Raw genomic sequence first — 15,938 nt, 5'->3', positions numbered from 1 at the left:
GGTTAAGAAAAATGGGGGACAGAACCATATTAGTAGACTGACCTTTCCAGAAGGGATGCCACCAGTAGGATCAGAGGGCCATCAGCTGCAGAGAAGGAGTGGGCTGGCTTTTTCACTCCTCCTACAGCAGCCTGGGGAAGGGCTCAGCGGCAGCTGAGACCAACTATGGAAACTGAAAGGTAATGAGCTGTAAGTCTAAAAACCAAACAAACTTGGCATGTTTCCCGTTGTGTGTAAATTGACTAGGAAGACATTAGAATGTTAGAGTTGTTCATGATTCGTTTGGGTTCTGGTAATAGCGTGCAATCACATTTAGCTGCTGAATTCACCCAAAGCAGAACATATATATGTTTGCTTCCAAACCAAACTTTAAAGGAGAAAACTCATTCCATACAGAAAAGACAACTTCTAGACTGTCCACCTTCTCACCTACTCCACTTACCATGTCACCTCACACATAACTTATTCTGCTTTCTTTTACCTGTTCTTCCAATTTGCTCTACCTCAATATACTCAATTCCCTTGCTGCATGTCTGTGAGTACCAGCAGCACAACAGACAAGCACATGAACACATACACATTACATTCTACCTAAGTCACAACCCTTGCTTCCCTCACAGCCTGGAGCCTGTGGAAGAAGTATGGCAAAAGCAATGCTTAAGCCTCTTGTGAAGGACTTGCTGAGCAGATTGCAGATAGCACCACCCCAATGTGACACAGGACCCTTACTTTATCATCCGCTTAAAGCCTCCACTCTGTGTTTGGAAAGAACTTGCATTTTTACTTTCCCTCCCTTTTTACTTCTTAAAGCACATTACAGCTGCAAACTTCAGTTAACAACTGTGCTGTTTACAGTTTTACCTGAGACCACTGCAAGCCCTGGGCTCATATACCTCAGTAATGCTGGAACAGATTATTTCTGGACTCTGTCTCAAAGTCAATACAGAGGTTATAGGTGCTTATTAATATGAATTTGAAGTCCCCATCTGACAAAGTTTACAAATGAAGTGAGTATAGCATTGGCACAAGACGACATTGTTACACTTTCCTGAATGCAGGTAGGTTGGTTTGTCCTGTTTACTTTAGACACGCAAGCAGCAGCTTAGGAAGATGGGAAGGTGGTGGTGTTTGGTTTGTTGTTTTTTTTTTAATGGGCGACATACTTGCCATAGTTTCTAGAAGTGTTGTCTATCAGTCAACTGTGCTTTGTTCTTTCGATTTACAAAACCAAAACTGAACTCTCTCTCCTTCCCCCTCTGCCTGGCTTCTGTAAAATTTACAGAACTGGAATTAGCAATATAATTTTAATGTATTTTCTTCTAAGCAAACATTTTCCCTTGAAAATGGTATTTCATATTCAGATCATCAGTACTTTCCACTGTGTTCTACAAGAACACAAATGCCTTGTTTAAAGCATCATTTTCTTCCCTCACTACTTCAAAGCACACACAGCCCCGCTGAAGGACAAGGACTTCACGGTTCCATCAAGGCAGCAGAGAAGAAGCATCTAAATCTAAATAAGGCTTTTCATCTCTCAAACTGTACTAACAGATACACCCAATATAGCTCATTCTTTAGTCATACAAGACTTGTGCTTTGAGGTTATGCTTTCCCAAACAAGGCCCCAGCTGCACTTCAAGTTAACTACTGCAAGCAGATTTACCAGAGAAAGAGGGAAATATAAGCCTGAACTACAACCTGCAATTTTGGTGAGGACTGGAGCACTGTGTTCAGCTCCGGGACCCCCAATACAAGGACATGAACCTGTTGGAGTGAGTCCAGAGGCCACAAGGATGATCAGAGGGCTGGAGCACCTCTCCTGTGAAGGCAGGCTGAGAGTGTTGGGGCTGTTCAGCCTGGAGAAGGGAAGGCTTCAGAGAGACCTTATAGTGGCCTTTCAGTACTTGAAGAGGGCTCATAAGAAAGATGGAGACAGACTTTTTAGCAAGGCCTGTAGCAATAGGACAAGGGGTAATGGTTTTAAACTGAAAGAGGGTAGATTTAGATTAGATATTGGGAAGAAATTCTTTACTGTGAGGGTGGTGAGACACTGGAACAGGTTACCTGGAGAAGTTGTGGATGCCCCAACCCTGGAAGTGTTCAAGGCCAGGTTGGATGGGACATTGAGCAACCTGGTCTAGTGGAAGGTGTCCCTGATCATGGCAGGGGGGTTTGGAACTAGATGGTCTTAGCGTCTCTTCCAACCCAAACCATTCTATGATTCCGCTCAAAAGCCTGATTTCCCTTTATTCTCTCCCCAGTCACAACCTCTGCTAAGGCCTCCACCTGGTTGAATACATAACCCTCTATCTATGAGCACAGAAGCAATATTTGGAGTAGTCTCCACACTAAGATCAAGATTCCACCACACTAAGTTTAGTGCAAAAACTTAAAGAACTGTAAACATCAGAATATAAACCACCTACAGAGAAAGCTATTGACAAATACAGGTCCGGAATGGTTTCAACATACCAGCAACCCTACTAAAGTTATGTGTAAACACAATGGCAAAGTAGTTTTAAGTGTCTGTAAGATTAGGTTGGCAATCCAAAGTCTACAACTAGCACCAGTGGCCTGTCACTGCACCATCTTGCTACTGGCAAGTTAGAGTAGTCCTAACAAAAGCCACTTCCAAAAAGTCTTTTCCATTAGAACACTAGTAAGATTTAAGTGGTCACTGCTCTCGGTATTAATTGAGAAATAAAACATTTTCAGTATCTGAAGCCTTCTTAAAGAAGAAAAGAAGTGAATCTGTATACACCAACGGAGGCTTGCAAATGATAGGTTCAGGAATCATGAACACTGTGAGCCCAGGAGTCACCAGAAGGAATATTTTGCTTTATGTGGAGCCACTCTGGGAATACGGTGCTGTATCACAACCTTACCAGGCATATTTACAGGGTGCTGTAAGAGTTTCTGAGAACAGCCTTGTTCACTACCAATTCATGCTAATAAGCATAACAAGCATGATAAATTGAAGAAGCAGAATTTGGGCTTTGTACTAGTTTTTCTTGCTCATGGCATTGTAACTACCCTGAATAAAACTGGTTAAAACTATTTACTAATGTTTCCTAGAGGAATTCCCAAAACTTCTCTTTCATTCACCTTGCTCCAAGAGGAAATAAATAGTAGTTTTCCTCTGTCATGTGAAAATGTGCAGCTCTCCCTCTTTGGTACATTCTTCTGTAATTGTGGAACTAAACAGTGTAACAGAGACCTCAGTGACATGTTCTTCATCTTAAGCCAGAATTAGAACAGCCTTAAAGGAAACGCCATGCAAAGACTCATTTTCTAATAGTAACCCTTTCTCTGTCTGTGACCCTGGCAAACTTGCTCCGACAGCTACAATAAAAAAAGAGGTCACTGCCACAAGCCAACTATTCTGATCACCTCCTAGGAGTTGGCATCCCAGGAAAAAAGCGGAAAAACTGTTCATGGGAACAGCACAAATAAAGGAGTGGAAAAAATGCAAATTCAAGGGCAGTAAGATGCCTGGCTACTGCATAGACATCACACACAGTAATTACGTGGCAGGAGTCTCTCTCAGAGGTTTTTAAATTACTAAGAGAAGAATTTCTAAAGCTTGTCAGCCAAACACCTCATATTTCATTGCTCCTTCTACAGCAGCAAGCAGTTCACAGACTAAATGCCCCTCTTCAAGTTACAAGTAAAACCCTGTTAGACTGATCTATTTAACCAAAAATAACCAAAATAACCAAAAAAAACCAAAACCCAAAGCTACATTAAAAAATGTATGTGAAAATTGTTCCTAAAAAGGCAGCTATTAGAGCTTGTAAATCCCACCAAAAAACCTTGTAATTGTGCGCACACATACGGAGACATAACCCCTGGCATCCTGTGTCATCCATTTTTCTTGAACTATTTCCAGCACTTTTGGAAAACAGGTTATTTATTCTTAAAGACAGCATGCCAATTATTCCACGGATGAGCCATGCAAGCAGAGATGGCTGCTGTAGCAGGTCAATAAGGCACCACAGGAAGGGCAGCGTTGCTTTGCTCCCCCTTCAAAGAGAGAGCACAAGCACTGCCTTCATTAACAAGTATTGACTAGCCTCTCTAATTACTGCCTTCTAGACCTCACATTTTCACTGCAGCACAATCCTCAGCTGTCTGCAGATGCCATTTGCCAGGTTAGGTTTTGCTTTTACTGACAATTTAACGCTGTGAAAAGGAGCAGATAAACTTTTTAAAACACTTTAATACATTTGTTGGATTTCCAAAAATATCCACAACACATAGGAATGTACTAACTGACACTATTCTTTCAAATTATGCACCTGAATCTGTTGGTTTGCGTGCCTAAAGTGAGAAATACAAATCCAATATTTAGACTTGTAAATTATGAACTGGTTTTCAGAAGAGCTCAAACTCAGTACCTCAGAAAAATGCCCTATTTAGCTGTTACACCTGTACAGAAAACCCTGGGTGAAGTATGGATCACTTTGAACCTTGCTCTCATGCCTGTCCGACTGACTGCACCGAACAATACTTTTGCTTTTCCCTATGCATGATTTAGAAACAGAGAACCCTAATTAACTATAGGTGGTAATTTAAGAGACTATTTTAGTTCTGAATAATATTTTTGGCAGAATAGAATATAGTTTTAAATTTCTCTCTCTTTTTGCCCTTTTATGTCTCTAGGTAAACAAATCCTCAACTACCTTTTTGCTTAAATATCTACTACATTAAATATTTGCAGTAAGAAAAAAAAAGCTCTGTGGAAGATGATGATACCCATAGCATACCGTACCCTTATTATTCTGAAGCACTTCTGTCTACTCACAGTAATGTATTTACTTAACAGTGAAGACATTTAACAGCATTTGTTTAAACATTATGGATTCACTTCTCCTCCTTAGGTCAAAAGCTGCTTCCTTCTACACCACGCTGACTTCCTGCTCACATCCTCAGCACCGACACCAGAGGTGACTGCACAACCTACACACTGAAGGGCTCGCTGTCTTTCACTTCCTTTTGTGGCTTTCAAGGCCGAAACTAGAGGGAGAGTTTTTCTTCACTAGAATATTGAACTTTTCAGTTACTTTGAAAACAGAAAAATCATAAAGTGAGAGCTTTATTTCTACCTTCTGATATCTCCTCTCAAACGAATTTGCTGCTCCCTAGGGATGCATAGGAAGATGGTAAGACCCAACACAAGCTCAGAACACCTCCCCTTCATTCTTACTGTCACACTCGGCACGCATAACACACACTCCAGGAAAGCAGATACTTAAGTGAACATTAAAAGTGTGTCTGGATGAATGGACAGCACACTACTGTAGCTACCAGGAGAATATATATTTAGACTGCACTCCACCATTCCTTACAGAGCCGTTTTGTTGCCTGCTGAGCATTGCCTATCATTTCTATTGAAAATCCTGAGTCGACATCAATAACGAGTTGGATTTTTGTCACCCATACCCAAGGGCCACATCTTTTTTAAGACACCTGACCCCTTCCATTTTACCTTTAAAACAAGGCATCCACACTGCAAATAGTTGTGAGATTGCCGTAAATATGCTTCATATTACTGCAGTTATTTGGCTGAAGGAAGAAGTCATTTATGTAGGAGATCCAGGACACAAGAGAGATCACGGCTTCCAGTGATTTAAGTAATGACATCATAGAAAACAGTCTCCTGATGGTGAAACAGCTTGTAGTCATTGTATACTAAGGACGTCTCTTCATCACAATGCTGTCAAAGCCGTCTCAGCATCAGCAGAGCAGTACAAAAGCAATAATCAGCTAAGTAGTTCTCACCTCTCTAACTTAATACTACAGTGTGAAAACACCCCAAATACATATATAGAAACATCACCTTCAATCTTGTGCACGGTACTCTTTTCAAGTGCCTTATACAGCAACATGAAGCTTTAATACTTATTTGTCCTGTAAGATAGAGATATCAATCGAATAAAACACAGTAGCTGGCTCCTGTTTTTTTGAAACAAGAGGGAGGGTTACTGATCCTTTAAGGTTTCTTTTGCAACGAAGACAATTCTGGAAGTAAAACTATATCCACCATACAGACAGTGATAAATAGGTCAAAAATATTCTAGCAAAGAAAATATTTGCAAAACCTTTGAAGGCTGGTGATATTCTCCTGAGACGCAAAATACATATACAAATGAGAATATTACAAATGAAACCACACTGGATTTGAAGAAATAAGTTGCAAAGAGCCTCAATCCTCTCAAAACTGTATTACCTGCTATACAGAACTGCTTGAATATAGAATAAAAATTTAGATATATTATTGGCAACACAGTCTTGGCATCTGATCAAAATCCTGGATATCTACAATACATTTTTTTATTTTTGAAAAGATGAAACCATGAAAAATTTTCTGTCTGGAATATCAAGACTTATTTTAACGAGACCAAAAAATACTGGTTTTCCATTAAACTCGAAAAATATCTCACAGTTCTCACTTAAAATTCCAGAAATCTAACAGCAGCCAGACAATCTCCAACTGCAGATAAATGGAGTATTTCAGTCTTGTGAAGTGGTCAGCTCATGGTGCCATTGATCTCAGATTGGTCCATGTCATCTTGTGAATTACCATCACTGTACGGGGGCTGCTACTGATCACTCAGCGTGATAATTTAGTAAGACCAGGACTGAGTTTCCCAGTCAGGTCAACGACTTGAAGTGGGCAACAAGATATACTTGGGGTAGATGAAATACAATTTTAAAGTCATTTAAGTATACCAGCACATTTAATTCAAAACCATGGGTCAGATGTTTTTACTAATTTTGGACATGACATAGTACACGAACCAGTGTTTTAACCTCCAATTTGACAAAACAGTCCTAGGGATCGCTCGTTCTTGTTTAGATGGAAGCACACTTGACAAGTACATCTGCTTCTTACGTCCAAAAAAACATAGCCATTAACTTGTACATCATTTCTTGTTACACTGCTCAGTTGTAAGAAGGAGGGACAGGAGGGAAAGTTGCCGAGACAAATTTATTCTGCCAACAGTCAGCAGAATTCACTGACAGATTCAGAACAGGATTCACTAAGCTTTTGGAACAGTCTTTGAAAGCAACTGTGAAATGCTAAGTTACACAGAGTCTGGGAAAATGAGAAGAAGGTTGCATTTGCACTTGATTTTTTTGTAAGGCCATCTATCGCCATGGAAGCAGAAAGCAAAACCGAGTTTTGGAAAGGTTTTGCTATTCAGCGTAAGTAACCGCACTCCAGATATGAAAAGGATAGCACAGGATTTACAGCAAAAGGAATTCTGACCACTAAAAAATTAAGGGTCTTTTACCAGCAATAATAATCTTTATCCATTTCCATAGGCAGTCTATCCTCAATTCCATATTTCTGTCAGTGATCTCCAGCTCCAAGATAGCCACTGATAAAGAAAGAAATATGCAGGTAAATCACTCTGTTTTCATTCTAGACTTTGAAAGTTAGAAAACTAACATGCTAAACGTAACCACTTCATGATTAATCACAGATTATTCTGTGAAAGAGAGTTCTTTTGAGTGAAGTCTGTGGGAAACAAATCTATGTTCTACCTGGTCATATTTTTTCACCTTGAACATAAAAAAGACCAGGTCTGATTAGATATAAATATATAGCTGATAGGGTAGAAATCCCCTTACCTTTCATAACACATGGCCAATTTACTCAACGTAACCCTTTCTGTTGAATCATTGCATTACCAGGCACAGAGTATTTGCAAATGATTCAGTTAAACTAAACCTTAGAGAAACTAAACCTGGTTTACTGGCTGTAGGTCAGTACTCAAGAGTTTCAAAGAAGTTTTAAAAGTTCAGCATACGAACATTCACCTTGCATGCAGTTCTTTCCACGTCAGTCAGGTACCTGTTTTGTTAAAAACTGTGCCAAGTGAGGACCTTCATCTGAACATACATATAAAAGAAGATATAGGGAACTATGCCAAGGAGTTTGATGACAGGCAGATGGGATGACAACAATACTCAGAGACACATGGACCTGTTGTAATCCATTAGAGAGCATGTTCCTCCATATACACTCCATATACAACCAATACTGTTACCAGTTCACCTTTTCCACTGGGTATGAAAAACTCAGAACCTCTAAGGAGCTTCCCTAGCTTTTAAAATTATGCCCTTAGCAACTGCTAAATCAAAATGCAATCTGTAGGCCAGGCCCATAATCGCTAGTTGGAAGGAAAAACAAGACTAACTTTGCTGAATCACAGCCAGCTGGAAATACAGCAGTAGCCTTTGCCGTCAGAGCACAGCACTACGGCGGCCACACCACCAGCTCCAGCCCAACGAACAGCAGCCAGGGTTGGAAAAACCCGACAGTCCAATGTCTAAAGCTGGCCTTCCCCATCGCTATGTGTGCATGGCTGCTGTAGGGAACGCACTGAAGGGACAATAAACCAGGCTGCAGCCTTCGCTGGTTCCAGCAAGGAAGTAATTTATTATTCTTTTTTTAGTAGAAGTTGGTGGAGAATTCAGTGAGCTGCCATGGTGGAAATAAGTTTGGTTTAAATTCAAATATGAAATCGAGGAAATTATGGCATTGACTTTGCCTGCCTGTTTTGAGCCCTGTAAGTGCAGGATCCCTACCTAAGCTTGTGTACCAACACTTTGTTAATATTTATCTGTTAAATATTTAGTAATTGTTAATTATTAAATTGTTATCTGTTAAATATTTATCTGCCAAGACTGTCCTACATATTGTTAGAGCTCATACAGTATTTTACTGACATACGTCAATAAAGAGCAACATGCAGCTGCTCATATTTTAAGTTTTTATAGGTATCATGTACTAATATTGAATTTTCATATTTTCAACACAACAAGGTACAATTTTGCATGTAAACCAAAATGATTGAAGTTTTGAAACACAATTAAGTTAAATTACTTAAACATAAATTACCTTTTTAACTTTATATTAAAATTACCTTTTTAACTTTATATTAAAATTACCTTTTTAACTTTATATTAAAATTACCTTAACTGAAGTTGAAAGAAAATTAGCTTTAGAATGCAAAACTCAGAATCCTGTCATATGTATAGGGTTAGGATGTAAAATTACCTTCATTTTAACCTCTGAGTAGTTGTAAAACACAGAATTTTTTTGGTTTTTTTTATTATTATTATTCAAATACCTAAATTAGAATTAATAGAAAAAGTCCACACTTGCCTCCTACTGGGTATCAGGTAAGTGAATCAGAAGGGACATGCAGATATTCTCTACAATCCACTAATCAGGAAACAGATTTTATGCATCTTTTCAGAAAGGTATTTTGCTTCTGTATTCCTGAATGTGTCTGCTAAGTCCTAATTGGGGAACAGATAACACTTAAAAACCAAAACAAAAATCATCCCATAAACCCCAAACCCCACACATTCCAGTTAACAAAGAGCAAATAGTAAAATAGGCTTTACTCGTCTTATTGTATTTTTGTAAGGAAAAGTAACCACAGGGAGTGATGAGTAGAAGGAAGAAACAGACCAGTCTAAGGTCACATCAAAAAACTTCTTTCATTGACCCAATATGCTGTGCAAAAGGGATCTTCAACTTACTTTTTTTGCATTATGATCATTGTAGGGACCACAACAGCAGAATTAAAAAAAAAAAAAAAAAAAAAAAAAAAAAAAAAAGGCAGCCTATAGTAGTTTGGTGCTAAACTAAATTCTTGCAATTCATTCCTTGATAATATCTTATTGTACCCAGATGGTTCTGTATCTCATCATGCTACGTAATATATACGCAAAATAAGAGATGATCATTCTGCAGAAGAGATTTTTGTATTTTGATTGTTCATTCCACTTGTTCAGAACAGAAAGAGCTCATTTTCTTTCTACACTGTGCTGAGGAAGCCAGGAAGAGTGCAGGAACAGGAGAATCTTGGTGGACAACGTTCCAGTGCCATGCAAGCTGCTGCCTCATGTGCCAGTGCCTTGAGACTCAGCATAAGGCAGCAGCTGAGGCAGACTGTCCTTCAGATGGCCTGCAGAAAGATCAGTCAGAGAGCATGATGCTGACTGAATTTCCATCTGAATATGAGGAAGAACTTCTTTACTTTGAGGGTGGCAGAGCACTGGAACAGGCTGCCAAGTGAGGTTGTGGAGGGTCCTTCTCTGGAGACATTCAAAACCCACCTGGATGTGACTCTGTGCAGCCTGCTCTGGGTGAGCCTGCTTTAGCAGGGGGTTGGACTAGGTGATCTCCAGAGGTCCCTTCCAATGCCAACCGTTCTGTGATTCTGTGACTGCACAGCACTGATAAAAGCACAATTGAAATGACCATTTGAAAAGGGAAAACTTCAACTTTAGACAACATTTGAGGTTCTTGGATTTTTAATGAAGTCAGGCAATCAAAAAGGACAGGAAATTCTGCTGCTAGAAACTTGCCTATAATCTATTACATTATCTTACAGTATCAGACATGCATTAACCCTTACCTTCAACATACAAAATTCACTCACATTTTCTACACAAATTCAATATGTTATGCAAAAGAAAAACTAGCCTTGGAATCAATGGAAAATATTCCAAAGCCAATACTAAAAGACTGACAACTTGACTCTCTCAGTCTACTTGCTGCCTTTGGCCTTGTTCTTGCAGTGTACTAACAGGGTAGGCAGGCAGCATTATTTAAACATACATGAGGGCAAACAGTCCTGAAGAACAACCTCAGTTTGTGTAGCACTTCTCCCTGTTTACTCCACAAACATATGGCAGACATGGATATTTCCAATGCAAGACAAAAAGCATTAATTCAAAGCCTCTGAATGAACTGGACTTAAAACAAAATAGATGTGGCTAAGACCTTTGCTTCCTAACATGAGGAACAGTAAGTCAGGCTTAATATCAGAAGAAATAAAAAATATTTTAAATGCCACATTACACAATTGAAGGTTTAATACTTGGAGGTATCTACCATACCCAAATGCTTACATCCAAACCGTACCCATATCCAGCCATATCCTAATACTTGGGTCGAGTACAGTCTATCAAATTACATTAGTGATTGGATTGGCCCCCTGCTGTTTTATACACAAGGGAAATTTTTAGATTACCAATAAATGCACCATGGAAGAACTACCTATACTGCAATGCCCATGAGAAAGCCAATCCATTGAGAAATCAGTCCCTTTGCTACCACAATGCAGCACCACAGCTGTCTGAAGCAGCCTGTGCAGTAAGAGTGCTGTGAACTAGCAGACACGTAAAATTAGACACATCACAATTTTTAGTTCCTTATTTCCTACTATAGCTTTTGAAGGTATTCCTTATTTTCCAGGAACTTTTAGCTAATATTTGCACAGATTGCCATTATGTCCCAAACAGTTAAACAGTGATCTAACACTGCTCGTAAAAATAATAATTTAAAATAATTTTTCAAAAAAATCTTTTTTCCCCCCCTAGTTTATCTGTGGCAAGCCACCTATAACAACAACAAAACCCCAAAATATTAACATCAGACCTCTTTACACAACACTGAAATCTGTCAATTGACTGGCAAGGTCATAGTTACAGTCTCTCAAATTGCCTCCAATATGCAAAAAGTTTTTAACTCACCTTATTTAAAAAAAAAATAATCATGTTTTCCACAACAGGTTTAAAAAAAACCCAACTGAAAAAACACTTAACCAACCCACACTAACAGGAACCATGCTACAGTTAAGGACCACACTTCCCCAGATAATTAATTATAGAGTCATAATTTAAACAGCAGATCATGCAATAGTATGACATCCACATACAGAAAAAAAAAAAAAAGACAAGTGAAGAAGACAGCATACATTCTACACAAAAACATATGTGATTTGCTTATATTTACTTGAATATATGTCATTCAAGAGCTTATGATAGAAATAGAGGTTCTTCTTCCTTAGCACAGGATTACCTAGTTTTATTCTACACGTGGCTTGTCAGCAGCTGCAGTAAAGCAGTTCAGAAGTTTTCATTTAAAGTTCAACATGCTTACCAGCTATCAGAATTCTCCTGCCTTGCAGTGTAAGCCCACACACCAAGAAAAAAGAAAAAAAACCCCTTAGGATAAAGAGTCCTTTCAGCACCATGCAGTCAGCCCGCGTTCCTTCTCTTCTTACTTCCAGCTACTAAATAGCTTCTGCTTTTCTAACCCCTTCTGTACCATACCTGGGAAAAAGAAAAACTTATCAGAAAGCCGATCCTGCTTCCACACCCTAAGCCACTGTAAACACAGTATTTAACTTCAAACAACCTGCCCTTCCACATGTACCAGAAAACCAACAACAAACAAAACCAAAAAAAACTTCAACTGTAGTACTCTAGATATCTCAGCTCTGTGTATTTCACTTTCCAGCTCTGATAGCCTTACCTACATTTAGAGTTACCTACCATCTCATCAACTATAATAAGCATGCAATCCATGTCAATCTTAGCAAGGATGATAGATTCTCACTTTTCATATTTAAAAAGCATTCTTCCTTCCTGAAACTGAAGCTAACATTTGACAGCAAACAGCTACAGTGCTTGATTTCTTGAGGAAGGAAAAATACTTGAGGAATTCTTCCATGTCCATCCCAAACTATAGATTTCGGTTGCTACACGGGCACAAAGACAGTCCAAATATTAGTGACACAAAGAACTACCTCAGAACGAACGTAAGGGAAGCAGAGAGGGGCAGGAGGGGTTTCGTTTTCTTGGGATATGTACTTTTGTACTAGCAAAGAGAGCTCAGCAGAGCACTGTGGAAAATAGACTACTAAATATATGCACTCCCATAGTCTTCACAGAGCACAGGTCATCTACTTCTGCTCAGGTCTCTAATCTCCTTCCATGGGACAGAAGGAAAGAAATAGTGGAAGATCTATTTTTAAGCCAGCATTGGTGTGAGCAATATCATTCTACACCACAGGGTAGCAGATGGAATTGGATTTTTTTTTTTCCTGCAGCAAACTCTCTTCAAAACGTCACTCTAATAGAGAACGTCTGTAGTTTTTTCCTGATCTGTAGACTGTCTCCCAAGTATCTTCAGGCAAAAGGAAACAATCGGAAAGCCTGGCGCTGCAAAGGGGCACTTTTGACACTTACTGAGCCTGAACAACATAACTTGAGTTGGCATTTGCACCGCTGGATAGTCACTTCTCTGCAAGTGAGGGTTTGGATTCTGTAACCACCATATTTGAGTATTCATTACATCATGCCTAGACATATTAACTGGAAAAGAGTTATGTTAAACTGCTATGCCCCAGAGACATTCTCCATGCAGATACTTCAGCAGCATTACCACCCCAGTCTTGCAGACACTGGCTGTTTTCCTCTGTGTCAGCTTTAAAGACACTTTCCTTTTGGAAAGGACTATGTTAATACTCTCTCAGCAAACCATAGTGAAAGTCATGTATTTAGAGATTAAGAGTCTGAATTATTTGTATCAAAGAAGTTTTACAAGACCTGTGAAGGATTTCTGAGGTCTTATTTCATATGAGTATCATGGTCCTGGTCACAATTGTCAAATACCACATGCTATTTCAGTTGAATGCTGAACATGTACACCTTGACCCCAGCAGAACAGAAGCAACGAAGAAGAGCTTGGCAAACATCTTTAAACATCACTATTTAACCCTGTGGGGAAAATAAGCAATCTGACAATTTGAGATATATGAGACACCTCTAGAAATACTCCTCAGTTTTCTAAATTATGAAAATATTTAAATCAGTGAATCAGAAGTCAGAGTGAAATTACTTAATCCCTTTTTTCCTCCTTTTTCATTTAGAATCTATCTCAACATTTTCTGTAAATTACATGAGGCACAAAAAACAATTAAGATTAGTTTTAATCAGGATCCAGCTAAATGTCATTTAGGAAATAACAAAGACGACACAATATTCACAGTGATAAGATCTACACATTATGTACCACATTCCAACATCCCAATATTACTCAGATTTTTAAACGGTAAGCCTACTTTTCTGTTGCAGTTGAACTGCATTTGCTGAAAACAACCAAAAAAAACCCCAAACATATAAAACTAGTTAACTACACTGTTGGTATTGGCCACATGAGAAAAGCAGATTATACTATTAAAAGTTAACAGTTGTTAAAACCAGGAAGCAACAATTCTCCACAGTTCAGATAAACAGACACTTGTTTGTTTAAGCTCTACCAAAATCCTTGGAAGAGGTAACTCATTTGGGTTTTGAGGTTTCTTTAAATTATGTATTAATACACACAATGTTAATATTGTTCTCATTTCTATGAACAAAAAGCTTTCAATATATCCTGTGCCCAAGCAGTCCTTATACAGAAAATAAATAAGATGAACACTTAAAGGGGCAATCCTCCACACTGAAGTTGAACACCAAGGGCAGTCCATGCCCACATAAGCCAGATCTCTTGTTGGCTATACATACAGTTAGGATGGATGTTTTTCTCCCCCTCTGGCTCCATGCCAGGAATGTTATTCTGAAGATACACTCTATGCTTGATACAGGACAGGGAAGGATATATGGAAGTTTAGAAAGAGATTAGGTGCACAAGCAACCACTTGGGTTGTTGCATTTTGGACTTTCTTACACCCTTCCGTTCAACCTGACCACAAAAGCCACCACAGAGTGCTATGGAAATTACCTCCTGCTACCTGACCTAGCTCGGCAGTCTCTAAACAGCACGTTGAGTGCCAGCTTGGGTGTTAGCATACCCTTCATTTGTAAGCCTGCTGAGCCCATTTGTCCACTGGATCAGATACAGATTAATAAAGAACAACGTTTACTGCATTACCATGCATAACTTAAGAGAGTATGAATGTAATTACAGATCAACAGTTGGGTCAGATCACCAGAACTTGATGAAAATCAACTTAAAACTTTGCATTAACCACCACTCTATTTTCTAAAATGGACAATTATTTTTAGTAGAAAATAGATGCAACTTGCTTTCAAATTTAAAATGCATCTTAATAAAATTCACAGTTCCACCTTTAGTATTAAAATAAGCCAAAACACAAATTCCCAATAATTTTATACACCAATAGCAATTCTCATTTTATTGCACATACCACAAAAATCAGATGTTTTGCAAAACCTCCCTAGAATCACATTTTCAGCCAAAAATCTCCAAGCTTTTATTTTAAAGAAATAAAAATCCTCTTTTTTTAAGAATTAAATAGTTACAGGCTTTCAAAGGACAAATATAAAGGATCTCTTTTTAGGAACTTTTGAAAACCATCCTCAGGCGTCTGTCATCCCACATAACCTTCCTGAATGCTATAGTACTGCTAGCCCATAGGAGAATAGTTGAAGTACAAAAGAATTCTACCTTCACAGATGTAATGTAGTTTCTTAAAGACAAGATTTAATGTCAGACAATGAAAAGGAATGTACAGTACTCTTGGACTAAGACAGGGACATTTTGGCAAGAGTCAGCTAAAGAAAAGGCTAGCAGTATAATTGCATAAAACTGAAAAAAGTTTCAATTCTATCAAAAACAATTTATTTTTTCTGTATCAGTGACTTTGATTCTTAAATCACCAATTCTGAAGGTGAATGTAATTAGCCGGTAAGTTTCATTTCCCAACTCAATTACTGCTGTTAATACAAATAATGTGTATATTAATATTCAATTAAGAAACTGAATAATCACAGACAAAATAGTGAATGGTGGTCTGTGAGAGTAAAGAGGAAAAAGATTCTGATTACTCCCTGCAAGAAGTTGTCATCAAGCCCTTCTGAAACAGGACAAAACATTTCAAAAGAAACATCTTAAAATATTATTTGCTCTAATGGTTTTACAATTCAGGCAATTTATAGGGGGTTTTAGGTCTGCTGTAAACCCTAACTGTGATTTCTGATTTAAAATATTTGTTTCATGGTAGAAGAGAACGTGCAAGTATGAAACAGCTTAAGCAACTGAATGCCTGAGCCTAGTAGAAAGATAAAAGGCTACCAACAGAACCCTTAAGTAAATAAAA

The 15,938-nt window shown here is 38.5% G+C and overlaps 1 protein-coding gene across 4 annotated transcripts in view; it reads right to left on the bottom strand.

Annotated features, from left to right (window-relative positions):
* Positions 1-15,938, bottom strand: part of LOC308065808 (protein bicaudal D homolog 1) — a 318,237-nt gene that overhangs the window by 91,747 nt on the left and 210,552 nt on the right. Inside the window, exon 1 of one of the 4 annotated variants that reach the window (XM_080392281.1) lies at positions 43-3,695. The exons of the other annotated variants lie outside the window; for them this stretch is intronic. The gene's annotated coding sequence lies outside the window, so the exon portion shown is untranslated. Of the gene's footprint in view, positions 1-42; positions 3,696-15,938 lie in introns of those variants that run through there. 4 annotated transcript variants of the gene reach the window in all.

Source organism: Falco punctatus (genome assembly GCF_963210335.1).
Source record: "Falco punctatus genome assembly, chromosome: 6".
NCBI classification, from domain to species: Eukaryota; Metazoa; Chordata; class Aves; order Falconiformes; family Falconidae; genus Falco; species Falco punctatus.
This window is presented reverse-complemented; position numbering and strand designations above follow the sequence as displayed.